At 38.4% G+C, this 27,940-nt stretch overlaps 1 long non-coding RNA gene and 1 pseudogene across 3 annotated transcripts; one reads left to right on the forward strand and one right to left on the reverse strand.

Moving 5' to 3' along the window:
• The first annotated feature begins 4,581 nt into the window (after nt 1-4,581).
• On the forward strand, nt 4,582-7,642 carry LOC145129435 (metal-nicotianamine transporter YSL3-like; annotated as a pseudogene). Its single transcript, XR_013717486.1, has 7 exons — nt 4,582-5,212; nt 5,287-5,459; nt 5,541-5,638; nt 5,714-5,849; nt 5,946-6,135; nt 6,314-6,425; nt 6,508-7,642. The product of XR_013717486.1 is annotated as a metal-nicotianamine transporter YSL3-like (transcript).
• Nucleotides 6,169-7,853, reverse strand: LOC145129436 (uncharacterized). 2 transcript variants are annotated; one of them, XR_013717488.1, is made up of 2 exons: nt 7,595-7,853; nt 6,169-7,425 (listed from the first exon to the last, which is right to left on the reverse strand). It is a non-coding gene; the product is annotated as an uncharacterized LOC145129436 (long non-coding RNA). The 2 variants fall into 2 exon arrangements; XR_013717487.1 differs by having other exon boundaries at nt 7,591-7,853.
• Nucleotides 7,854-27,940: the final 20,087 nt, after the last annotated feature.

Genomic DNA, 27,940 nt, shown 5'->3' on the forward strand with positions numbered 1-27,940 from the left:
ATCAAAAAATATGTTTTTAAATTGTTAGTATAATGTTTTTAAGATGTCATAACTTTTTTATTTTTAACATGTAAAATTATACTATAGATAATTATTTGTTACCTAAAAAATAGCTTCTTTTAGCCTAAATAAAAACTTATTTTAGCCAAAAAAAAGGCAGCCCAAAATCAATCGGGGGGTCCCCTGGAACGGGGGCGGGGGCGGGGGTAATAAAGGGGATTCGGGAGCGGAGGCGGGGGTAGGAAGACTGAACATTTCTAGGGCGGAGGAGGGGAATGCACTCCCCGTCCCGTTTGCTCCCGTTGACATCCTTACATATGGGATCGGGGTCTCATGAAACTTTTTGACATCCCTAATTAGAATATGAGCTATAGTACGAACTTTTATGTTATTTAGATCTTCTAGATAAGTGATGTATCAAACGTTTATTTTTATCGGATAACACTAACTTATTATTAGAAGCTATATAGCTATATTTTTAACTATCAAACCCTAATTTTACCAAAAATGGCAACCCTAATTTTTTAGCTAAATACTCAAACGTAGCTTAAAAAAGATGGGCACCAGAGTTTTCTTTAATCTTAGAGCAACCACATCAGTGGTAGTCTTGCAATATATTTGTAAAGGCCATCTGTATAATGTTTGCAAGACACATGGATTAGATATTATTATTTTATTATAAAGGTAATATAATATATCAATTCAATTGTTTTTAATATCTTGATATGACTATTTAATTAAAATACTAATATAATCTTTTTACAAGTCTTTCAAGTTTTGAAAGAGACACTCCTATATAACATAAAATAATGGCCTACGCAAGCCATTTGCAAGCCATCGAAGTGGATGGTCTTACATGGCTTGAGAAAGGTCCAACAATATGAACCACTGATCATCATGGCCCATTATATTTAATTTAATTCATCACATTTAATTTTAATTTATTTGTATTTACATTTACTCCCCCTATATTCATTTTAAATTTTAATATACACCCTCCTTATATATTTTTTCCATTTAATAGATTCACCTACTTAAGTATATTAACTTAAATTAATTGATGATCCGATATCTTAACAAAATATAAAATTAATCACATCATTAAAATATATCGTTGCCAATATTTGATACTATGTAAGTATTTATATTAATATACATATTTAAATTACTTCGTTGATATGAATTGTGATTTTTTGGCACTTAACAATATGACAACAATAATTTTTAGGATAATGACTTAAACGAACTTTTAACTTTGTTTACATTTAGTCTTTAAATTTTTTTTTTATTATCTATTTGTCACTGAACTATTGAAACTGTTTAGTGACAAATAAATAATGAAAAAAGTTTAGTGACTAAATGTAAACAAAGTTGAAAGTTAGTTACCCTTTCAAGTCATTATCCCTAATTTTTAAGTATTATTGAGTTGGTCCATGATATTATTACTATATACAATTTTCGTTTTACTGATCATACATGAGTTTTGCTATTACGCATCCCAATTTATTTAGTTTGCTATATTGTGCCAATAAACTTTTTGGAGCTAAATTCAATTGTAATAATACATAACTACATAAATAGTCCCTAAAGTTTTTTTTTCTTTTATTTATAAAGCTGGCTTAATTCAATTGCAATTGCCAAAAGTTACAAGTTACATAAATGATCCCTTTATTTTGCTCATTTATTTAGAAATTATCTAGTTTTGATTTGTTTTAATTTTTGTGCTCATTTGTTTAGAAATTATCCAGTTTTGATTTGTTTTAATTTTTGTGCTCATTTGTTTAGAAATTATCCAGTTTTGATTTGTTTTAATTTTTGTTGTTTTAACTTACATAAATGGAATGGTCCCTGCAGTTTGCTCCGCTGCAAAGCGTGGTTTTCTTACTAGTTAGTTTTTATTTTTGATTTTATAAAAATACGAAATTTGAAAGTTTTTTTTATGCTTTTCTATTAGTCATCCTTAAATTCTTAGTTATTCTAAATAAGATATTTTGTTTTATTTTATTATTTCATATAAAAAAAACTTATATTTGTTTAACCTATCATAAAATACATAATAAAATATAAATAAATTACACCAATAAATACTTTCAAAATATAGATACTATTTAAGTATTTGTATTACTTTTTATTTTTTATTATTGAAGTCTTGAAGTGGGAACTCTACATTTAAGGGATGTTTGGTAAGATAGAATTTTTAATATCTGAATTTTTAATAGATCCGAATTTCTATGATATGGATTTTAACATGATGTTTGGATGGAAACATTTGAATTGTTGTGCTAAATTTTAAAAATGATTATTTTACCCTTCTATATTTTTTTTGCTGAATTCAATATTTATTTATCATCTCTAATAAATGAAGGTTTTTTTGCCACTTGTCAAATTCTCAAGAGTTTTGACACATGTAATTTTGTGGGAGTTTTAGAATTATTATTTTCCACTTGTCATTTTTTGTTAATTTTCATTTTTTTTTAAAATAATATTCCACAAAATTCTAACGATTTTTATAAGGAAAGAAAATCATTCTATTAATTTGATAATAAAGTCTCATAAATGCTTTAAGTATTTGATTTCTTTTATAAATGTTCCAAAAGATTACATTATGTTATGTAAAAGTATTATTTTATAATATATTTATGTTTAAATATTGATATTAAATTTTTATTTTTAATAAACTCGTGTATTACACGGGTCTCACACCTAGTGTTTTATAAAATAATCAAACCAACTTCTTGAATAATTATAAAAAAATATAAATATCATACAAAATCCAAATTAAACATAAATCAAAATTACACACCCACTACCTTACCAACCAATCATAACCGAACATTTATTGTATTAAAGAGGAATGAAAAGTATAAATTCTAAGACATCAATAACAGAATAATTGTTAAAATATGAAACTAAATTAAAAAACAAAGTAGGAAATGAGATTGTAAAGATCTTTATTTCAATACTTGTGGTAAAAACAACCAAACTTTACAATACATAATACTCATTATTTATATTAGACAAAGAAGATAAAATGTGAGATATGTTATGAATGCTTATTATAGTGGTGCATAACTACATTCATAAAACTCATAATAATGTTTTTTTTTATAATTCTCATTAGTTAAGGAGAATGACAGAGGGAAATGGAGAATCAGATAGTCATTTACTAAATAATAATTTATAACAATAATGAAATTATATTCTTTATAATGTATTGAATATGTATACAAAATGTAACTTCCTAAAAAAAATTAAGATATTGTTATATATAAAGGAAGCATTGGGACTAAAAATATCTAAAAGCAATATGAATACTAAAGGGTCTTTGGCCTAGCGGTAATGAGTGACCCTCTCAAATAAGAGGTCATGAGTTCAACTCTCTTAGGAGACATATGTGGTATTTAGGAATAGGTTTGCTAGTGTCGTTTCAAAAAAAAATATGAATCTATAGGCTTATATTAATGCAAAAGATGTGACCAAATATATAACTTCAACAACATAACCACAAATTCAACAAGTTTTAGAACAAATTTCACAGATCCTCTGTGACGTTGGAGATGCAGGGGTGGAGGTCGGTGTTCTTCGATGCTACAAGAAAAGAGAGACGAGGGTAGGGTGTGTTATACACACATGACACATAACAAATGGCCATGTATCATGTATATATGTGTGTGTTATACACGTGTGTGTGTTTGGCGAGATAAATATGTGTATGACGTGTTTTGTGACAAAGGTGCTTGACGGTGGTGGTGTGTGACGACATGTGCGACGCCGACGCCGATCCTCTGTGACGTTGGAGATGCAGGGGTGGAGGCCGGTGTTCTTCGATGCTACAAGAAAAGAGAGACGAGGGTAGGGTGTGTTATACATGTGTGTGTTATACACACATGGCACATAACAAATGGCCATGTATCATCATGTATATATGTGTGTGTTATACACGTGTGTGTGTGTTTGGAGAGATAAACATGTGTATGTCGTTCGTGTGTGAATGCATACATACCTTTCGCTTGTACAACTTACTTTTGTGTAAAAAAGTCAAGTTGGCAACATTTATAACACGTCCCCCTCAACATTTTAGATATTTTCATTTTATCATTGTCTTTTCAAAAATATAAGCATTCATGCCGATGCTTCGTATTGTATTTGTCTAAAAGACATTAACACGCCACAAAAGACACAATCCATGATGTTGTCCATTTCCTTCATGTACAACCATCATAACGCGTAATTAGTATAGTAACTAATAACTTCTAACAATAACGTTAAATGTAAGGAAATTTAGGGTCTGTTTTAGAATAAACCAATAGATGGTATTAGATAAACAAATTGATTCGAAGTTGAAGGCCTTTTTTGGATATTTACCATGAATAAAGATGGCAACATTCCACCTATGCGAAAATCAATTTGAGCCTACCAAACCAACCCAAACAATAAAAATCTTAGTACAAAGACCGGTTTAAAGTAGGATTTGATTTGTACTGGAGAGAGTCTAATTTCATGTGTACTACACACCATGTCACCATTTGCAGTACAAAAGTGGTTTTGATTAGGCCATTAATGGTGAAAAATTTTCACCACTAACAACAGCCTTCTTCTCGCCATTAATGGTTGAAATCTCTTTATCCGGCACTCATCTTTATAAATTCATCATTTCGACACCCCTGTCAGAAATCATTTCACCCAAAACACAAACAAAAAACCCATTAAATTTCTTGTAGGGTTTTCAATTTTCGTGTTGCGAGACCTCTGAAACCCACATTTCTTCTTCTTTCGCCTTTCGTTTCACGATTATTCTTGTTCGTATCAATTGAATCGGTGGCTGATTAGAAGTTGGTGTTTTGATGATTTGATCAGAACATTCGTTGAAGAAACTTGGGGAAGATGGAAATAGAGATGGAGAACGTGAATGGGAATGCGAATGCGAATGCTGTGAAGAGGCTACCGCCATGGACGGCGCACATAACATGTCGAGGAGTGGTAGCGAGTACAGTGATCGGTGTTGTGTACAGTGTGATAGTGACGAAGCTTAATCTGACGACTGGCCTCGTACCCAATCTCAACGTTTCCGCAGCTCTTTTAGCTTTCGTCTTCATCAAAACATGGACCAAATTGATTCACAAAGCTGGATTCGTTACTACGCCATTCACTAGACAAGAGAACACCATCATTCAAACTTGTGCTGTTGCTTGTTACAGCATTGCTGTTGGAGGTAAATTTAATTACTTTAATTGAATTCATTCCCATTTTTACGTTATGTTTGATTAATGAATGATTGATTAACAGGTGGATTTGGGTCTTATCTGTTGGGATTAAACAAGAGGACATATGAGGAAGCTGGTGTTGATGTGGATGGGAATTCACCAGGGAGCTATAAGGAACCTGGGGTTGGCTGGATGACTGGTTTTCTGTTTGTTACTAGTTTTGTTGGTCTTTTGGCTTTGGTGCCTCTAAGAAAGGTTTGTACTTTACGCTTTAGTGACTTGTACCTAGCTACCATCTTTGCATGTCCAACATATATCGTTTAATTGTACGTGCAGATTATGATCATAGACTATAAGTTAACATATCCGAGTGGAACAGCTACTGCAGTTCTCATCAATGGCTTTCACACTCCAAAGGGAGACAAGATGGCTAAGTATATATGCATCCATTATCCATATTTACATTTTACACCAAAAAAACTCAAAGTTGATTAAACTTTTTGTTGCAGAAAGCAAGTTGTTGGGTTCACAAAATTCTTCTCAATGAGTTTCATGTGGGCATGTTTTCAATGGTTTTATTCTGGTTCGGGTACCATGTGGGTTCACCTTTTTCCCTACTTTCGGGTTGAAAGCCTTCAAGAACTCGTGGGTGCTTGTTTATTTTAGATTTTTTATTAGTTTAATGAAAGATTATTCGATAATGGAGATGTTGATACGAATATTGGTGTTGGATGCATGCAGGTTTTATTTTGATTTTAGTATGACATACATAGGAGCCGGAATGATATGTTCACATCTTGTGAACCTGTCATTGCTAGCAGGAGCTGTGCTTTCGTATGGTATTATGTGGCCCCTCATTGGTGATCTCAAAGGTTCTTGGTTTCCTCCAAATTTACCACAGAGTAGCATGAAAAGTCTGAATGGCTACAAGGTTAGACAAACCTCAACTTAATGGGTTAAGCACTTAATACATGACTGTTTCTTTTTTATTTAATCCGGACACAATGACTTGATGAGTTAAGACAAAAAAAAAAAAAAAAAAAAAACCTGGCTTAAGATACTAAAACACTTTATCTAGACAGATTTAAGAGGATTTGAAATATTTGCAGGTTTTCATATCGATTGCTCTTATCTTAGGGGATGGGCTGTACAATTTTCTCAAGATTGCATTGTTCACAGCAAGAACCATATATCTCAAATCCAGGAAGAACCCTAGAACAAGTAAGTATTCCATAACTCCATCAAATCTTCCAATTGTTTTTGTTTTTGTTTTTTGACATTCTTTTGACATTAATAAACACAGATCCAGATGATGTGAATCAACCGCAAGATGATTCCGAGTTAAACGAGGTGTTCTTAAGAGAAAGCATTCCATTCTGGGTAGCAGCTACTGGTTACCTAATCTTCTCCATTGTTTCCATAATTGTAATTCCATTGATGTTCCCAGAGCTGAAATGGTATTATGTTCTTGTTGCTTACATCATCGCACCATCTCTCGGGTTCTGTAACGCGTATGGTGCTGGTCTAACAGACATGAACATGGCGTATAATTACGGAAAAGTCGCCCTATTTGTCCTCTCTGCCATGTCCGGGAAAAACAATGGTGTTGTTGCAGGACTCGTGGGATGCGGATTGATAAAGTCGATTGTTTCAATTTCGTCTGATTTGATGCACGATTTCAAAACCGGACATCTGACTTTGACTTCGCCACGATCAATGCTGGTTAGTCAAGCAATCGGAACTGCAATTGGATGCGTAGTGGCGCCTCTTACGTTCTTTTTGTTTTACAAAGCGTTCGACATTGGAAACCCTAACGGAGAATATAAAGCGCCTTATGCGATTGTGTACAGAAACATGGCGATTTTGGGGGTGGAAGGTTTTTCAGCGTTACCCAATCATTGTTTGCAGCTTTGTTACTTGTTCTTTGGGTTTGCTATGGTGGCGAATTTGTTGAGAGATGTTTGTCCGGAGAAGATGGGGAAGTGGATTCCTTTACCCATGGCTATGGCAGTGCCTTTTCTTGTTGGTGGTTATTTTGCCATTGATATGTGTGTTGGGAGTTTGATTGTGTTTGTATGGAGAAAGGTTAATAAGCAGAAAGCGAACCTGATGGTTCCTGCTGTTGCTTCTGGTTTGATTTGTGGAGATGGGTTGTGGATTCTTCCTTCATCGGTTCTTGCTTTAGCTGGAATCAAGCCTCCTATCTGTATGAACTTTTTGCCTACAAAACCAAATTAGGGTTTGTGTTAGAAGAATATCAATAATCTGTAGCAGTTTTGTCATATATATAGACTAGATGATAGTAGATAGGAACAAAGTTATATATGCAATATCAGATTTCCATTAAAAGTTTATTTAACAAAACTTAAACTATTGAAGTAACAACCCACTACTGTAATCAGTTGTTTATGATGCATTAAAAGTTAACATTGTGCTAAGTGGGGGACGACGAAAAGATAAGAGTAAACATGACTTTTGTGTTGTTTGAACCGATGAAGTAACAGAAAGAACCATGAATCTTTTTCATAAAATCGGAATAGGCCCCACCAATCCATTCATGGAATTCACTTTAAATGTTATACAGATTATTATTGAAGAGATCGAATTAGAGAGATGGACAGAAAAACCACATGTGATCCCAATAGCAATATAGACTTCCACAAATTCGTGGTAAAATAGCCGACTTAAAAAAGAAGAATATGACATAAATTTCTCCTGATGATAATATATATATAAAAGTTACGAAAAGATTTTAACAGTAAAGTGGCTCAATTTTGTTCATCCAACTTATAACATTGACGATTCACCTTTATGTTTTTGTTCACAAACAACCATTTCACTTTGGTTTTAATTTTTCATAACTCTCGCCTTTTATTATATATTATTAGTATTTAGTCTTTTGGCAGAAATGGTCCCTCATTATTATTATTATTATTATTATTAGACAAAATTACATGATTGGTCCTTGTGGTTTACTAGATTTAACACATTGAGGACAACGATGGAAACCGAAATCACTCTTTTACTCTTAATCTGATTTTTTTTTATTAATTTATATTTCTTTTTTTGGTTTTAAATTAATGTTTTATTTATTAGAAAATACTCACCCAATACCATAAAGCCACCCACCATCTGCCATCACCACCACCACCACCACCGCCAAAATTACATAAATGGTCCATATGGTTTACCCATAGTCACAAATTCAGTCCCTACTACCTGAAAAGACCAAATTACCCTCACATTAACGGACAAAAAACAACGGTCTATATTTTCCGGATTGCTTTTCCGGCCGCTGCCATACATGGCAATAAAGTTCAATTTGTGAGACCATTTCTTTATTTTCCTCATTTATTGCAAGAAATAATGATTTAGATTTCTTTACTTATGTAATTAGATGACATTGTTTATCTTCCTTTATTAGATTATCTCAATGCAATTCAACATGATACTTTACTTTACAAAGCAATACCTTCCGACCCCGACAACGCCAGAGAATCTTTTCTAGTTATTATAAAAAACTTCTAAATTTATCACACATCTTATTTTCAAAAGAATTAGTTTTGCCATCTAGAAAGGGCTAGCGGCGCAACTTGTTGCTCGTTTGTCTTCCATCGATATGTATTGAACTATATATGATAATCTTTCTAATTAAGAAGAATTTATCAACAACACATTAATAGCGATTTAGATGGGAATGGAGCGGACGGGGCATAGTTGACAATTTATGTCCCCATCCCCGAGTGACTAACTTCATCCTTATCCTCAACGGATGTGAGAAATTAAATCCCTCTGACTCATCCCCAATCAATCAACATAATAAAGTCAACTTATGCAAAAAAAAAAAGTTCAAGTTTAATAAGCAATCAAAACCAGAGGCCATAATTTTTACGTCAATTATAAAGTTGACAAAACTTCAAAAATGGTCCCTGTGGTTTTCGAAAATCTGAAGTTTACTCCCTAATCTTTAAAAACCTCACAGATGGTCCCTGTGGTTTCAAAACTTTTAACAAATGGTCATTTTTGCTAACTCCGTTAGCTTTTGGCCGTTAAGTGAAGGACATTTCGGTCATTTCACTACTACAGGGACCATTTATGAAGTTTTGCATTATTTATAAAAAAAAGAATATATATATATATATATATATATATATATATATATATATATATATATATATATATATATATAATTATTTAATATAAAGGGGGTCCACCCACCCACCTCTATCTCTCTCTCTCTCTCTCCACAATTCACATTTTCACACTCACATTTTTCTCTCGTTTTCGCCATTGTTGTCTTCCACCCCTCATGAGAGGAGTAGAAAACCCAATTCAACAACACCATAAATCTCAGCGAACTGAATCGAAATCAAAGTGTTCCACCAGTTGCAGAAGCTGTAATCAACTTGATGGAGTCTCCGACTTACTACCAACCACCGCCGCCGCTACATCACTTCGACTCAATTCGCCCCACCTTATGCTTTCCTCTCGGCACCGCCTTACTACTCATCGTGATTTTCAGCATTAGTAGTTAATCGAATAATAGATCCTTATTCAATGAAAGTAAGTTGATTAATTTGATTTTAAATGTTTTCAGGAAAAGACGCAAAGTGAGAATCAGATTTTGTCGGTGGTGATGCCCGGCGATCGGGTTGCTCGATTCATCGCATTGTCGTGTCCGTGTGAAAGTCGATTGCTTTTCAGATATCATACTTTTGGTCTTTGTTTGGTTTTCGTTTTTCCAAATCTTGCTGACGAATTGAAAACCTTCGTTCTATATTCAATGCAATTTCATCGACTCAAACTTTTGGTTTTTAAGCAAAATTACCTTCATTCAGCACCAAAATCAACCAATTAATTTAGTTTAGTCGAGTCCGATTATCATTGATCATTCAATATAATCCTGAATTTGGGCTTAATTTGAATCAAAACAGTTTTAATCAAAACAGTTTCATGGCTTCTGGGTCTCACAGTGGACCATCTGACGTTTCACAAAACATCAAGTTTTGGGATATAAGATTCGAGAATCTTGTTCCAGAAATAAAAGAGAAAGTCCATTGCTTTTCGGATATCATAGTTTCTAATACCCTTTCAGCTAGTTTCAAGATCGGAACAAATTCTGGAGAGGTTCATAAATTGATTTTAGGAACATTTTGTCGGATAATTCTTTGAATTGTCTTGGTTATTCAAGAAAAGTGATGAATCTGAAGAAAGAAGGGTATGGTTGTAAGATTGAAAGTCACGGGAATCAAGTTTTTTTGCAGTAAAGAAGGTAAATCGGAGCTGTGGTCTGAGGTTTTGATGGGTTCTTTGAGAACTGGTAAAAATGGGAAAGAAGAGAGGGTCTTTAAGAATAACATGTTGGGTAGGTCGAAGGATTTAGGACAAAATAGGATCACAAATCTAGGGTTTGGTGGAAACAAAATGTTCGTTACTAGGAAAGATCAGCAATTTGTTGAGGTTTGGCAAAGCTCTGTAAGAGAGAGAGAGAGAGAGAGAGAGAGGTGGGTGGGTGGGTGGGCCCCCTTTATATTAAATAATTATATATATATATATATATATATATATATATATATATATATATATATATATATATATATATATATAAATATATATATATATATATATTAAATAAGGCAAAACTTCATAAATAGTCCCTGTAGTAGTGAAATGGCCGAAATGGCCTTCACTTAACGGCCAAAAGCTAACGGAGTTAGCGAAAATGACAATTTGTTAAAAGTTTTGAAACCACAGGGACCGTATGTGAGGTTTTTAAAGATTAGGGACTAAACTTCAGATTTTCGGAAACTACAGGGACCATTTTTGAAGTTTTGTCTATAAAGTTTAACAAATATCAAAACGAGAAATAACGATTTAATATACATACCATCAAACGAAGTGACGACTGACGAACTCTAAGAATTGTCAATGTAATTTGGTATAAGGACTTTGTATCTGATGGTTTAATACAAATCAATTCATGCTTATTGGACTTAATTCAAATTCAGTAATTTATATATATATATATATATATATATATATATATATATCCCTATTTTAATAAATAAATAGTTTTAATCTCCTTTTGTCAAGTGTCACTCTAATACAACTCCTCATTAATATTATGTCATGTGTCATGTAGATATATTAGGCAACTCATTTCAAAATTTAAATTTACATTTTCTAATTATATGTTAAATTTGAAGTTATAATAACTTTAAAATTTTGATATATCTCTTAATTAATAATTTATTTAAAATGACTTATTTAAAATAATTGATTAATAAGTATAAATTTTTATTATAAAAATTTTATAAATTTTATAACCATGATTCCCACGGGTTATAAACTACTATATATATATATATATATACACACACACACACACACACTTTGATTTCCAATTGTTTGCGTCTGTTGTCAGCATAACTCTTCTATCGACTACGTGCGGCCTTTAATCGTTCTTTTATTTGAACAGTGTATCCCCAATATGATTTCTAGCTAGTTGGGTATCTTCAACTTCTGCCCAACATAACGGTGAACGACATTTGCGCCCGTACAAGACCTCGAATGGAGCGGCCTTTATACTGGTGTGATAGTTGTTGTTATATGAGAACTCAACTAGTGGCAAGTGAGTATCCCATGCGTTACTGAAGTTTATCACATAAACGCGGAGCATATCTTCCAGAGTTTGTATTGTTCTTTCCCTTTGGCCATCCGTTTGGGGATGGTATGCTATACTCATATCGAGTTTTGTTCCTAGGGACCTTTGGAGTGATTGCCAAAATCTGGAAGTGATTCTACTATCTCGGTCCGAGATGATAGATATTGGCACACTGTGTAGTTTGACTATCTCCTTGAGATAGGTCCTGGTGAGTTTCTCCATCTTGTCAGTTTCTTTGATGGCTAAGAAGTGGGTGGACTTGGTCAAACGGTCAACCACTACCCAGATGGTATCATAACCGCTTGATGTTTTTGGCAGTTTTGTTATGAAGTCCGTTGTTTTCTGTTCCCACTTCCATTCTGGAATCAATGGTTATTGTAGTAGACCTGTCGGCTTCTGGTACTCTGCCTTGACCTTGGATCTGGTCAAACACTTACCAACATAGGTGGCAATCTTTGCCATCATATTGGGGCATCAATAAAGCTTTTTGAGATCGAGATACATCTTGTCTGATCCAGGATGTATTGAGTATCTCGATTTGTGAGCTTCTTTTAAAACCAAATCCCTGACTTCTCCAAATCCTGGAGTCCAAATTCGGTTCATGAAGTATCGCGTTCCATCTTCTCTGAGGTCGAACTGTTTGTCTATGCATCAGAGGTTTTTGTAACAACCCAATTTTTACAAAGAAAATTTTCATTTTTAATTAATAAAAACACTTACATAACCCATGAAATTCCAACATAATTGTTTCAAATCCATATTCATTATAGCTTTGTTTAAATCATTAGAGTGTCCCAAAACATAGTAGTGAAAAAGAGAGATAGAGTGCACGCTGCGCCATCACGCCTTGCCTTTGCCCTTGGGCTCATAAGTACCTGAAACAAATCCACAAACGGTAAGCTTGGAAGCTTAGTGAGTTCCCCAGAGCATACCCACACACAAGAACACATACAACATGCCATACTAGCTAAACAACAATACAGAACACATAAGCCATGCGAAACAACACATAAGGAAGCCCTGGAAACCTTCCAGGGTCTTACTCCAGGTGCCATGGGAACCCCCACATGGTCTTAGCCCAATGCCCCGGGATCCCCCCCCCCCAGGGTCTTTGACCTAGGAAGTCAACGAAAACCCTCCAAGGTCTTAGACCTAAGTGCCTCGGGAACCCCTGATATTTGCATATTTAGCTACATATTTAGTATAGATTTTTATTATTTATTGGCTAATTATTTGCAATTCATGGACAAAAGGTGCTTAATTGTGTTTAAATTGTATTTTCAGTCCAAAAGATATGCTCGGAAGCAAAAGGAAGCAGGAGATACGATCGGAAGCTCGGGAGCTAAAGAAAGAAGAAAAGTGCCAAATCCTGAAGCTACTCGGCTAGTAGGGACGTCTGCTCGACGAGTAGGCACGGAGATTCGCGAAGCAACACGTGGAGTCCTTACCGTACACGGATTCTTCAAGGGGACTCGACGAGTCAATTGTCTACTCGACGAGTAGCCCCTGTTTTGAGTTATCTATAAATAAAGGCAATAAATCCGAATGGGGGACCTCTCTGGCTTTTGGGAAGCTTACTTGGCGACTAAGGAGACTGCTGGAGATCAGAAGAACGTGACAATAACCCTAATTCTTAATTTTAAGAAGAATAAGGCAACTTAGGTTTAATTTTCCACTTTACCTTTTGATTGAATCATGTCTAGACTAATTGAATTCATTTTTGAGTTTGTTTTTACTACAATTATGAGCTAAAAACCTTTGTCTTCTGTCTAGGGTAGATGATTTTGTGAATATGGATTGGTTTTATGGTTAGAATGAATTTTAATTGGTGACATTGTTTTGCTAAGCTTGTTAAAGAACCTCATAGATTAATGACAACTATATTCTGTTAACAAATCAGTAATTAAGTTGTATGAATATGTCTTAGTTATTAATTTCATATGATTTATGTGACCACATAGTTATATGTCTAGGAATAACGAATGTGAAACTAGAATTAACTAGAAGATAGGTAAATTAATACGTGAGCTTGTGTGATACACCGTCAACAAGAGGTTAATTGAATCACCAATTCAATTAACCATTACAAGTCTTACTTAACCCGAATTAATTAACTAGGGAACTTATTAATTTAGACAACTGGCCACTGCTTGAGTTAATCTGTTTTCTAAGGATTAGCAATAACGAACGTGAACCTAATCATCTCAATCGGTAGCTAATGAAAAGTTAATTCGAAATATTTACCATAAAATCAACCACAGGATCAAATGACTCGAACCTAGACAGAAGTCCTTTTTATTATTGAATTTAGTTGCAATTTAATTGTTAGTTGCTTAGTTAAGTGTAGTTAAATTTTGTTTAAGTTTCTAGTCTTGCAAAACTAGAGAAAACCCTTCCTTTTATTATTTGCTTTTTAGATAATTCTAGTAGTTCGTTTAATTTGCCGTTCCCTGTGTTCGATACCCTGCTTGCTTAATTATACCACCAATTGACAGGTACACTGCCTTTTGTATGTTAAATTTATATTTAAAAAGTAGGATTAAAACTAGTTGGTTTTACACACATCAACCTTCCCCCCTGAGGTCTTCCATACACAATACACAGAAACAACTAGCACATTGCATATCAAATAGTCCAAATAGAATATACGTAACAATTAATGGGCCGGCCTTGGTGCCTTCGACCCATTGGTATGGTGAGGAGACTCACCTCTTTCTGATGAATACAAAAGCTGCTCTCCTAACAGTCTGCAACCTCCGATGCTGAATAATAAAATTAGATAATGTTAGGACTTAAATAACCAAGGGATACCCAAACTCCCAACCCTTCCATAAGGCCCAATTATCCATCCCTTGCTATTGGTCCCAAAGTCCAAGTCCAAAATCCTTAATGGGCCACTTGGCCCAATAAGGCCCAATCAATATGTCTATGGTCCATAGCGAATGATATAGCCCATAATTCCCAGAATACCCCAAGCCCAATAATCAAATGAGGCCCAAAAGCTCAAAGGCCCAAAACGCATTTGGCTCCACTGTGATGCGTACGCTTAGCGTACCATCCTGGTACGCGCATCGTACTGAGGTTCTAAGGTGTACGCGCAGCGTACACTGAGTTACGCCCAGCGTACTAGCGGTTTAAGCACTTTTTCCATTAAGTGCTTAATACTCAATTCTTTTATGTCCAGAAGTCAGATCTAACCCTATTAAAACGACCTAAGGCATAAAGTTGGCAACTTTATGCCTTTGCATGTCTCATATGCTCCCAACACCATCATTAAGACCTTTTAAAGCTCTTAACCCATGCATGAGGTCAAAATAGCCACCAAGACTCCATTTTTATATTGAAAAAGGACTAAGGGACCTTAGATCTGCCATTTCCATCCTTTGGAGTTGCATAACTCACCAATGGAGGTCCAAAATTAACCAAAAGGGACAAAGATGAAAACCCTAGCTAGATCTAAAGATTAAAGAAGAAAGATCCAAGCTTTTTACCTCCAGTAGCTTTGCAAGGTGCCTAATATGCAGGTTCTTGAATCACCAACTCGTTCCAAGCTTGTTTATCCACCTCTTCTTCTTGGAAAGAACACTAAAAAGGCCACAATGCACTCTTTAAAGCCCAAAAATGGTCTAACAAATTTCTCTGGAGTATAAGGACGTTTTAAGGCAGTGGAGGCTCTCTAGGGTTAAGTACAAAGGACTTAAGGTTGCTTAAATAGGTATCATGTCCGAAAATTAGGGTTTTGGACCCCTGGCACGTACGCCCGACGTACATGCTGGTACGCCCAGCGTACGCCTAACTCCTCTGAGTCCATCCATGCATAGTACGCTAAGCGTACACTTAATTATGCCCAGTGTACTTAAAGGACCAATTACGAAAAATGCAATTTCATGAGGGTTTCAATACATACCAGTTTTAGGGTGTTACAACTCTCCCCCACTTGAACTAGACTTCGTCCTCGAAGTCCGTAGCTGCAAACAGTTCGGGGTAATGCTCCCGCATCTCCTCCTCCGGCTCCCAAGTCCATTCGGAGCCCTTCCGGTGCTGCCATTGTACCTTTACCAACTTCACTTCTTTGCTCCGAAGACCCTTCGTCTTCCTATCTAAGATGGCGACCGACTTTTCAACATAATTCAGGCTCCCATCCACCTGAATATCATCAAAGGAAACAACTGCGGACTCATCAGTAACACACTTCCGAAGCTGAGACACGTGGAAGGTATTGTGGATTTGACTAAGCTCCTCGGGGAGCTCTAAGCGATATGCCACACTGCCCACCCGGGCCGTGATCGTGAACGGGCCTATGAACCGAGGCCCCAACTTGCCCCTCTTCCGGAACCTAATAATCCCTTTCCAGGGCGACACCTCCAGCAGTACAAAATCCCCTACTTGAAACTTGAGATCCGAACGATGTCGGTCTGCATAACTTTTCTGACGGCTCTGCACGACTCGCAACCGGTCACGCACCTGCTGAATCAAACTGGTGGTCTTGAGCACCACCTCAGTGCTCCCCATGACCCGATGCCCAACCTCGTCCCAACACACTGGGGTCCTACACCTCCGACCATATAACATCTCAAATGGGGTTCGTGTTGGATATAGTGTCTAAGTCCATAACTATATTTGGTATGTACTTGACCCGACCCGGCATGGTCCATTTGGGTTGCACTTCACCCGAACAATTTATGGATAATCGTTTGAGAATAGTATAAGTTATGATTTATTAATATATTATAAGTCCTAATATATTAATATAAAATCATATTATTTAATTAGTATTGATCTATAATTAATCTAGAATTAATTTAGAGATCAAAAGTATGACTAATTAAATATGGGCTCTTGTATTTATATAGTGTGGGCTAATGCTTATTTGGAATGGGCTAGGCTTGCATGGAAAGTCCATGGATACTCCATGGAGCTTTAACCCATGGATCTCATGGAAATGAAAAGACATGGGTATTAGGGTTTACATGAATGTAACCCTAATCCACCACACTATATAAAGGAGGCTTTGGTTCTTGAAATCACACGAGTTGTGGTGAGTAAAGTAAGAGGGCCGATTTCAAGAAGGTGATTACTATTCTCTCAAAGTTCCAAGTTTGTGGTGATTTGTGATTTCCATTTGAGGCATCCACACTATTGGTGCTAGGCTCTAAAACTCCAAGCAATCAACTACAACTACAAGGTAAGTAATTCTACTAGCTTTATTTGATTCAAGTTCCCCATGCCATGCTAGATAGGATAAGAACCTTGGAAAAATAATTATTTGCATGTATCATAGTCAAACATAGATCCAAGGTTTCTAGGGTTGCATGTACACCATAGGAGTGTTAGAATGCTCTGAAAACCCATTAGTGGTATCAGAGCCTGGTTTGTTTATTTGATACTTGATGCAAAAAAAAAAACTTGAAAATCGAAGTTTTGTTCAAAAGCTCGTATCAAAATTTCAAGTTTTGTATATGTACTTACGATTCTTGAAATTTTTTATATGAACATTCATAAACATATGAGTTTAAAAGATCATAGAAATTATGTGCTAATAATTGATTAGATTAATTCTTGATCTTTATGTGTTTTAATGGAGTCCATAACTAGTTCTTAAGTTATGGATAACCAAAAGTCACATTTATAAATAACCATTAAAAGAACACATAGGTTACAAAAAATGAAGAGTCTTCATTTTTAATAACCATTAACTCATAAGTTATGAGAAATGAAAAGTTTTGAAAGTTTACAAAACTTGCCCTCAAGTTTTGGAACATGTAAAGTCATATTAAAAACTTTAGTTCCAACCCCTAGAATTTTAAAAGTTAAAATTCAACCCTTATACTTTATAATATTATAAGTTTAATAATATTTATATATGTATAAGATCAAGTCGTCTTACCGCTAGTACGCCTCATTCACGAAGCCGGTCTATAAGGGGGGTATAAGGTTGTTGCCTATAAAATGGCAACTTAATGGGTGTCCACTCTCACCCACCGCTTCCTTGATCGGTGGAGGGTCGTTAGCCGAACGGGTAGGACAAGGACTTATAAATTCTCATTAAAAGTATAATGATAATACTAAAGTAACTAAACTTTATTGAATTCCCAATCTTAGTTATTTTAGGAAAATGTGAATAAGGTGCTAATCCATGAAATTACACTTTACACTTTGTTTAAGTCATTAGTGGAGCGTGTGTGGTTAACCGGCACACTAACTTGAACTTAACAAGGTAGGTAAAGGGTGACTTAATGTTTATCATAGTATCGATGGAGCGTGTGTGGTTAACCGGCACATCGATTGAGGGGTAATACATTAAGGGTACCAAGTAATTTGCATGGTTACTTCACACCTTGTTTTGTGATCCTCGGCATCCCAGTCACAAAACTTGAAGGGCACACTCGAGATTGAAACATGCCATTGAAGAAAGTTCAATGATTCTCAAAGAATCTAGGAGTTTCTAAACCAATTAAAACCTAATTAAATATTTCTTTTTTCATGGTGGAAATTGGTGAATCGTCATTCACCTACCTTCAAATATCTTATAGCTTAGATTACGGCATCCCTCTTCTAAGTTATAAAATATTGTGTTGGGTCCTAGCCTTAATATTACATTTGGATGTTTTGTTAAGGACTATCTCTATATCTAATCTAATCTATTCCCTCTTCTTTTCAGATGTCTTCCAATAACAATGCTTCTGGCTCAAACCCTACTAGCTCCTTCTCTCTCATGAATCTTTGTGGGAGAGTCATCTTTGATGGGTCTAACTTTACAGATTGGATCAGAAACATCAGGATGGTCACGCGGTATGAGAACAAAGAATATGTTCTCGACAAGGAGCTGAAGGTACCCGAGCCAACTGCTACTCCTGAAGAGCTTGCTGAATATGAGGTACATGAAAGAGATGCTACAAAAGTGGCATGCATCATGATGGCCACCATGACAGCCGAGCTCCAAAAGTCCTATGAGGACTATTATCCTTTTGAGATGCACCAGGACTTGATGGACCGCTACCATCAAAGTGCTCGTCAAGAGCGATATGAAATAATCTCCTCCATGATAACAACCCGAATGAAGGATGGTGAACCCATCACGGGCCACATGCAGAAAATGCAAAGGTATGTGGACCGTTTACTGAAGCTGAATGTGAACTTCCCTGAGGAGTTAGCAATAGACATCATTTTGCACTCCTTGCCATCGTGTTATGATCAATTCTGCATGACATATCACATGAACAAGGAAGAAGTCACCCTCAGCAAACTTCAAGGACTCGTGAAGACCGCCGAAAGTGGTCTAAAGGGTAAGTCGGTTGTTACTACTCCTACCCCTACTCCAACTGCAGCCAATGTCTTGGCAATCGGGCATGGCAAAGGGAAGAAGAGAAAGAACCCTTATAAGGGTACCAAGGGTAAGACCCTTGAAGGATCCTCTTCAAGCAAAACCAAGAAAGGTTTTGTCACTCCTTCTGCTAACCCTAATGAGGCTGAATGCTTCTATTGCCATGAAAAGTCGCACTGGAAGCGAAACTGCCCAAAGTACCAGCAAGATTTGAAGGATGGGAAAGTAAAACCCAACCATGCAGGTATATACACTATATTGTCTAATAACTCACCTCATTCTAAGTCTTGGGTCCTTGATACAGGTTGTGGTATTCACATATGTTGTGATTTGCAGGGACTAAAAAGAAGTGAGAATGTGGAGCAGGGAAAGATAAACTTGATCATGGGAAACAGGAAAGCTTCACCTGTCACCAAGATAGGAGTTTATTCCTTAGTGTTAAATAGTGGGTTTACATTAGATTTGAATAAATGTTATTATTCGCCAGAAATGGCAAGAAATGTTATTTCCTTTCATGCATTGTATAAACAAGGTTTTACCTTTTATTTTGATAATAATAATGGTAGTATTGATGCTTTCTTTAATAATGTTCTTTATTTTAAAGCATTACCTTGTGATGGCGTGTATGGAACTGTATCTGTTGTAGATAATCTAGGAAATAATGTATTGTGTATTCACTCTTCCACTAGCTTAGATAAAGCATCCTTATGGCATTGTCGTCTTGGACATGTAAGCAAGAAACGCATAGGCCAACTCCAAAAGGATGGAGTCTTGGAGTCATTTGACCTAAAGTCAGATGATAGTTGTGAATCTTATTTGCTTGCTAAAATGACAAAGTCACCTTTTACTGGCACTTGTGCTAGGGGTGAAGGTTTGTTGGACCTCATACACACGGATGTGTGTGGACCCTTCAGAACCGCCACAAGAGATGCTAATCGGTTCTATGTGACTTTTACTGATGATTTTAGTAGATATGGATATGTCTACCTAATCAAGCATAAGTCAGAAACCTTTGAGAAATTCAAAGAGTTTAAGCAAGAAGTGGAGAATCAGTTGGGCAGGAACATTAAGATGCTTCGATCCGATCATGGTGATGAGTATCTTAGTACTGATTTCCTTGACTATCTTAAGGAATGTGGGATTGTCTCACAATTGACACCTCCTAGGACACCACAGTTGAATGGTGTAGCTGAGAGGCGCAATCGGACCTTGTTGGACATGGTTCGTTCCATGATGAGTCGAGCTTCGCTACCAATCTCATTTTGGGGTATGCCTTAGAGACTGTCGCCCATATCCTTAATCTAGTCCCTACAAAGAAGGTTGCCAAAACACCTCACGAGGTGTGGACTGGAAAAGTTCCCAATCTAGGCCACATCAAGATTTGGGGTTGCGAGGCTTTTGTGAGACGTGAGACTCACGATAAGCTCGAACCCCGAAGCGAAAGGTGTATTTTCATCGGCTACCCACAGAAATCCTTTGGTTACATCTTCTACAGACCCAATGATAATATGGTCTTTGTAGCAAGAAGAGGATTCTTTCGAGAAAGAGAATTCATGAGCCAAGGAGACAGTGGGAGGCAAATTGACCTTGAGTAAATTCAAGAGTCAAGTGGTGAAGGAACCTCAAACCCTAGCCCTCAACCTGAGGAGAAAACTCCTGTTGAGCCGACTGAAGAATCTATACCTCTGAGGCGTTACACCAGAGTTAGGAATGCACCTGAGCATTATTATGGTTTTCATATTACTGGAGAAGGTGAGACACTTATCAATGATAACACACTGGTAAATCTGGATGAGCCTAACAGCTACACGGAAGCCATGGCAGGCCCTGAGGCTGCTAAATGGAAAGAGGCTATGGATAGCGAGATACAGCCCATGTATGACAATCAAGTTTGGAACTTGATTGACAATGTACCTGATCGTAAGATAGTTAGGTGCAAATGGATCTTCAAGAAGAAGACCGACATGGATGGTAATGTACACACTTATAAGGCACGACTGGTTGCAAAGGGTTATTCTCAAACTCCGGGAGTTGATTATGATGAGACCTTTTCACCAGTGGCCAAGATTAAGTCTATTAGGGTTCTGTTAGCCATTGCTGCATTTCATGATTATGAAATATGGCAAATGGATGTCAAAACCGCTTTCCTTAATGGAAAGTTGGCTGAAGATGTTTACATGGTTCAGCCAGAGGGTTTTGTCAGTACAGAGTACCCCAGTAGAGTGTGTAAGCTCGAGAAATCCATTTATGGATTAAAACAGGCATCTCATAGATGGAATCTTTGCTTTGATGAGAAAGTCAAAGAATTTGGCTTTTCAAGGAGTGAAGATGAATCTTGTGTCTATATCAAGGCTAGTGGGAGTATAGTCAGCTTTTTGGTACTGTATGTGGATGACATACTACTCATAGGAAATGACATCCTAACCCTGCAGGAAGTAAAGTCCTGGCTTGGGAAGTGTTTCGCTATGAAGGACCTTGGAGAAGCTGCCTATATCCTAGGGATAAGGATTTTGAGAAACAGGAGTAAAAGACTAATTGGACTTAGTCAAAGCACCTATGTGGACAAAGTGTTGAAAAGGTTCAACATGCATAACTCCAAGAAAGGAGAGTTACCCATCCAGAGTAACGCCAGATTGAGTAAGACACAAAGCCCTAGTACTGAGACTGAGATAGCAGAAATGAGTCGAATACCTTATGCTTCAGCTGTAGGATCGATCATGTATGCTATGACGTGTACTCGACCTGATGTAGCCTTTGCTTTGAGCATGGTTAGCAGGTATCAGGGTAACCCTGGCAAGGCACACTGGATTGCGGTAAAGAATATCCTCAAGTACCTACGGAGGACTAAGGACTGAGTCCTTACCCTCGGTGGCAGTGAGGACTTGAGAGTTGTAGGGTACATTGATGCTAGCTTTCAGACTGACAGGGATAATTTCCGCTCTCAGTCGGGCTGGGTCTTTACTCTAAACGGAGGGGCAATTACTTGGAAAAGTTCCAAGCAGGAGACAGTGGCTGATTCCACTTGTGAATCAGAGTATATAGCAGCAAGCGAGGCATCAAAGGAGGCTATATGGCTAAAGAACTTCATCGGAGACCTTGGAGTTGTACCAGCTATAAAGGAGCCAATGGAGATTTTCTGTGACAGCAATAGTGCGGTTGCCTTAGCCAAGGAACCAAGAGATCATGGGAGATCCAGACACATTGACAGAAAACATCACTTCATCAGACATCGAATAGAAGAAGGAATCCTCGTGGCAAAGAGGGTATCATCGGATGAGAACCCAGCAGATCCCCTCACGAAGGGACTGACTCGGGATAAGCATCTCCAGCATGCTCGGAGCATAGGGTTGAAGGATGATATTAGTTTTAGTAGTTAGATAATCTTGAAATTTGTAAAATGTAATTGACATTTGATGATAAATAAAAGCTGTTATTTATGAGTAAAGTGTTGCTATCTCTTGTCAATCGTTTACTATTATTTCTTTTTGCATGTTTTGACTTCCAGAATAATTATGTTATGGTTTATATCATATTATTCAAACTCTCCACAGTCGGTCATATGTTGGAAGTAGATATGAATCAAGACTGTCATGGGTTGGCTTGTAGAGGTCTAAGATGTTAGACAAAGCGGGGGCTACAGCACTCATGAGTGCTCATAAGTTCTGAGTATTGGATTCAACCCACGCTCACTTGTATCACTTCATGGAATTTATCTCGAGTGATCATAAGACGGTAATATCATATAAGTCTTCAAACCTAGAGATATGATTTGTTTCCTATGAGTTGGTTATGCATTGATTGCACGAAAACGCATTGGTAACTCGATGTTATAAACCGTGCTTTTGTGTGTAATTCAACAAGTAGTAGAGCAAAAATATGAGTCGAAGTTTATCTGTTCCTTCTAGGATTAGAAGCGATATCTGGGCCCCTCGATGATTTTGTTTTGACCTATGTACCGGGCCCGGTCAGAACTAAATTGATGTGTTCAGTTAAGTTCTATGTCAAACAAATCGGAAATCGGGAAACAAATGCTGGACAATAAGCAAGACCATGTTCCATGTATTTGTCCAGCTGATATCTAGAACAGAGGATTATATGATCACTTATCTAAAATGGCGCTTCATAGTTCAACAGAGTTTAAAGAGCTACGATTACTGATCGGTTCCTGAAGTCATACTTGCAACTATAGTTATTAGACTTATCCAAGTGGGAGACTGTTGGATATAGTGTCTAAGTCCATAACTATATTTGGTATGTACTTGACCCGACCCGGCATGGTCCATTTGGGTTGCACTTCACCCGAACAATTTATGGATAATCGTTTGAGAATAGTATAAGTTATGATTTATTAATATATTATAAGTCCTAATATATTAATATAAAATCATATTATTTAATTAGTATTGATCTATAATTAATCTAGAATTAATTTAGAGATCAAAAGTATGACTAATTAAATATGGGCTCTTGTATTTATATAGTGTGGGCTAATGCTTATTTGGAATGGGCTAGGCTTGCATGGAAAGTCCATGGATACTCCATGGAGCTTTAACCCATGAATCTCATGGAAATGAAAAGACATGGGTATTAGGGTTTACATGAATGTAACCCTAATCCACCACACTATATAAAGGAGGCTTTGGTTCTTGAAATCACACAAGTTGTGGTGAGTAAAGTAAGAGGGCCGATTTCAAGAAGGTGATTACTATTCTCTCAAAGTTCCAAGTTTGTGGTGATTTGTGATTTCCATTTGAGGCATCCACACTATTGGTGCTAGGCTCTAAAACTCCAAGCAATCAACTACAACTACAAGGTAAGTAATTCTAGTAGCTTTATTTGATTCAAGTTCCCCATGCCATGCTAGATAGGATAAGAACCTTGGAAAAATAATTATTTGCATGTATCATAGTCAAACATAGATCCAAGGTTTCTAGGGTTGCATGTACACCATAGGAGTGTTAGAATGCTCTGAAAACCCATCAGTTCGGTCTATATTAGAATGATAACTATTGTTGTACGAGAATTCTGCCAGTGGAAGGTATGTATCCCAGCTCCCTCCAAAATCCAGTACGCAGGCTCGAAGCATGTCCTTCTGTGTCTGGATGGTCCTTTCACTCTGACCGTCAGTCGGAGGGTGGTACGTCGTACTGAAATGTAGATGGGTGCCCAGCTACTCTTGGAACTTCCTCCAAAACCTGGAAGTGAACCGGACATCTCTGTCGGGACTATAGACACATGCACCCCGTTCCTAGCCACTACTTCCCGGACGTAAATGTCTGCCAGCTTCTCTGCGGAGATACTCTCGGAAATCGGAATAAAATGGACACTCTTCGTTAGTATGTCCACGATCACCCAAATAGCGTCCACTCCCCTCGCCGTCCTCGACAACTTCGTGATGAAGTCCATCATGATCTCTTCCCACTTCCACATGAGAATAGGTTGTGGCTGAACCTTTCCGTGAGGCCGCTGATGCTCGACCTTGACCTTCCTGCAGGTCAAGCACCACTCTACGAACCCGGCGATCTCCCGCTTAATGCAGGGCCACCAGTAACCCAGCCTCAAGTCCATATACATTTTCGTAACTCCTGGGTGTATAGAGAACTTGGACTTGTGCGCCTCCTCTAATAACCTCTGTCTAACTCCCCCTGTCACTGGTACCCATACCCGACCACACTGCGTCAAAAGACCACGACTATCCTTCCCAAACAAAGGGTACTGCCCCCGAATCCGCTCGATCTTCCAATTCTCCTTCTTCACCCCTTCGACCTGGGCCTCTTTGATCATGTCCAACAAGGGAGAAGTCACCGTCATCCTCATACAAATGTCCCTAATCGGGGACCCTGCCGTCTTGCGGCTCAGTGCATCAGCCACCACGTTGGCTTTCCCTGGGTGGTATAGAATCTCGCAATCATAATCCTTCAGCATATCCAACCTCCTCCTCTGACGCATGTTGAGGTTTTGTTGATCCATCAAATACTTCAGATTCTTGTGATCGGTATAGATAGTGAACCGCACTCCATATAAGTAGTGCCTCCAAATCTTGAGGGCAAACACCACTACCCCCAATTCCAAGTCATGAGTGGGGTAATTCGCCTCATGAGGCTTCAACTGCCTCGAGGCGTAAGCTATCACATGCCCCCCCTGCATCAGTACCGCCCCTAACCCTGAGATCGACGTGTCGCAGTACACCACCAAATCATCTAACCCCTCCGGTAGTACTAGAATCGGAGCCTCGCATAACTTCCGTCTTAGGGTCTCAAAAGCCAGCTGTTGATCCGCACCCCACCGAAAAGTCACATTTTTCTTGGTCAAGCGGGTCAATGGCACAGCAATCTTGGAGAAATCCTGAATAAATCTCCGATAGTAGCCTGCTAAGCCCAAAAAGCTACGAATCTCTGATGCACTATTTGGTACTTCCCACCGCATCACAGCCTCAACCTTGGCTGGATCAACCGAAATACCCTCCTGATTGACGACATCCCCCAAAAATTGTACTTCCCGCAGCCAGAAATCGTACTTTGAGAACTTCGCATAAAGTTTTTCCGCCCTCAGGGTCTCTAATACCTCCCTCAAATGTTGCTCGTGCTGGTCACTGGTCTTAGAGTAGACCAGAATTTCATCGATAAAAACAATCACCGACGGATCCAACATCGGCCTACACACCCTGTTCATGAGGTCCATGAACGATGTTGGGGCATTGGTGAGCCCGAACGACATCACCACAAGCTCATAATGCCCATACCGAGTCCTGAAAGCCGTCTTCGGTATATCCTCATCCCGAATCCTCATCTGATGATATCCAGACCGAAGGTCAATCTTGGAAAACCAAGACGCACCCTGAAGCTGATCAAACAAATCATCAATCCTCGGCAACGGATAACGGTTCTTCACCGTTAGTTTTTTCAGCTCCCTATAATCGATGCACATCCTGTGCGATCCATCCTTCTTTTTCGCGAAGAGGATTGGTGCTCCCCACGGGGAACTACTCGGACGGACGAACCCTCGGTCTAGCAACTCTTGAAGCTGAGTGGATAACTCCTGCATCTCCGGTGGTGCCAACCGATATGGCGCCTTTGCTATCGGAGCGGCATCCGACACCAAGTCAATACGAAACTCCACCTGCCTCTCTGGAGGCACTCCTGGTAACTCTTCGGGGAAAACGTCCTGAAAGTCCTGAACAACTGGCACACTGCCTGCATCCGTCGCGGTCTCTACCCTCATATCCGACATGTAAGCTAGAAATCTCGTGCAACCCTACTGCAAAAACCTCCTAGCCCTTGCAGCCGAATAGAGGGTCGGTCCCTGCGAGGCCCTCTCACTGTGAATAACCAGTTCTCCCCCACTTGGGGTTCGAACCCTGACCAACTGGCGCTCGCAATCGATCATGGCCCCGTTGGCCCCCAACCAGTCCATCCCAACAATGACTTTCGACCCTCGCAACGGTATCGGAACTAGATCAACACGGAACCTTTCACCCAACACGTTCAGGACACAGCCCTGATATACCCTTGCAGCACTGACGGTGCGGTCGTCTGCAATCTCTACCTCGAGCGGGGAATCCAAGGTCGCCGACGCGTCCCTAAACTTCTTGCTAAGCGCAAGTGACACAAATGATCGGGTAGCACCCGAATCAAACAATACATGTGCAGGCATACCATTGACCAGAAAGGTCCCTATATAATCATAGAATACACATAAGTCATATAAATCATAATGAGCAGATAATAATAGATACGTACCAGCCACGATGTCTGGTGCTGCCCGAGACTCCTCGGTGGTCATCTGAAAAGCGGGACTCTTCACCGCTGGAACATCAGCCTTGGAAGGGCGGCCATCGGTAATTCTAAGTGTGGCGGGTGCGGCCTCCTCCACTGCTCTACCCCCTCCCTGCAACCTCGGACAATCGGCCTGCTTGTGGCCGGTCTGGTTGCAGTAAAAACATATCAACCGCTTCTTAGGGCAGTCCCTGCTCACATGGCCCGGATGACCACAAGTATAACACGTCGTGCCCTATCCCCTACAAGCTCCTCCATGCGACCTCCCACACTTGGCGCACCGGCCCCGGCCCTGCTGGCCCCGACTAGATGAATCCGAGGTCTTTGGCTTTTTAGCCTGACCTACTGCTGCCTGGGCCTGCTCAGGCTTCCGCTTCGTGTGGAAGTCCAACTCCATCTCCCGCTCCCGGGCCTTCTCCACCATCTCATTCAGGGTTTTGCACCTCGTAAAGCTCACAAATTCCCGAATATCATCCCTCAACATGGAATTATATCGGGTACGCCTCAACTCCTCATCAGTAGCATACTGCGGAATCAACAAGGCTTGTTCCTGAAACTTGGCGGTGATCTCCGCCACAGTCTCGGTGGTCTGCTGTAAGTCATGAAACTCCTTCACTAGTCGTTGCACCTCAATAGGTGGTGCAAAATCCGAATCAAATCGCCGAACAAACTCGGTCCATGTCACCTCTGATGGGTTTTGAGCATTCTAACACTCCTAAGTGTACATGCAACCCTAAATACCTTGGATCTATGTTTTCTCTATTATACATGCAATTATGAACTTTCAAGGTATTACCCTATCTAGCATACAATACTTGATACTTGGGTAATCAAATGGATAGAATACATACCTTTGTTTGATGTAGCTTGTCTCCATGAAGCTTGAGTGCCTAGTGCCCCAAGTGTGACACCTCAAATGGTTCACACAACACCAAATGCGCATGGAATGACTTGAGAGAAATGGAACACTCCT

Source organism: Lactuca virosa, chromosome 8 (genome assembly GCF_052849685.1).
Source record: "Lactuca virosa cultivar CGN04683 chromosome 8, Lactuca_virosa_CGN04683_v6, whole genome shotgun sequence".
Lineage (NCBI taxonomy): Eukaryota > Viridiplantae > Streptophyta > Magnoliopsida > Asterales > Asteraceae > Lactuca > Lactuca virosa.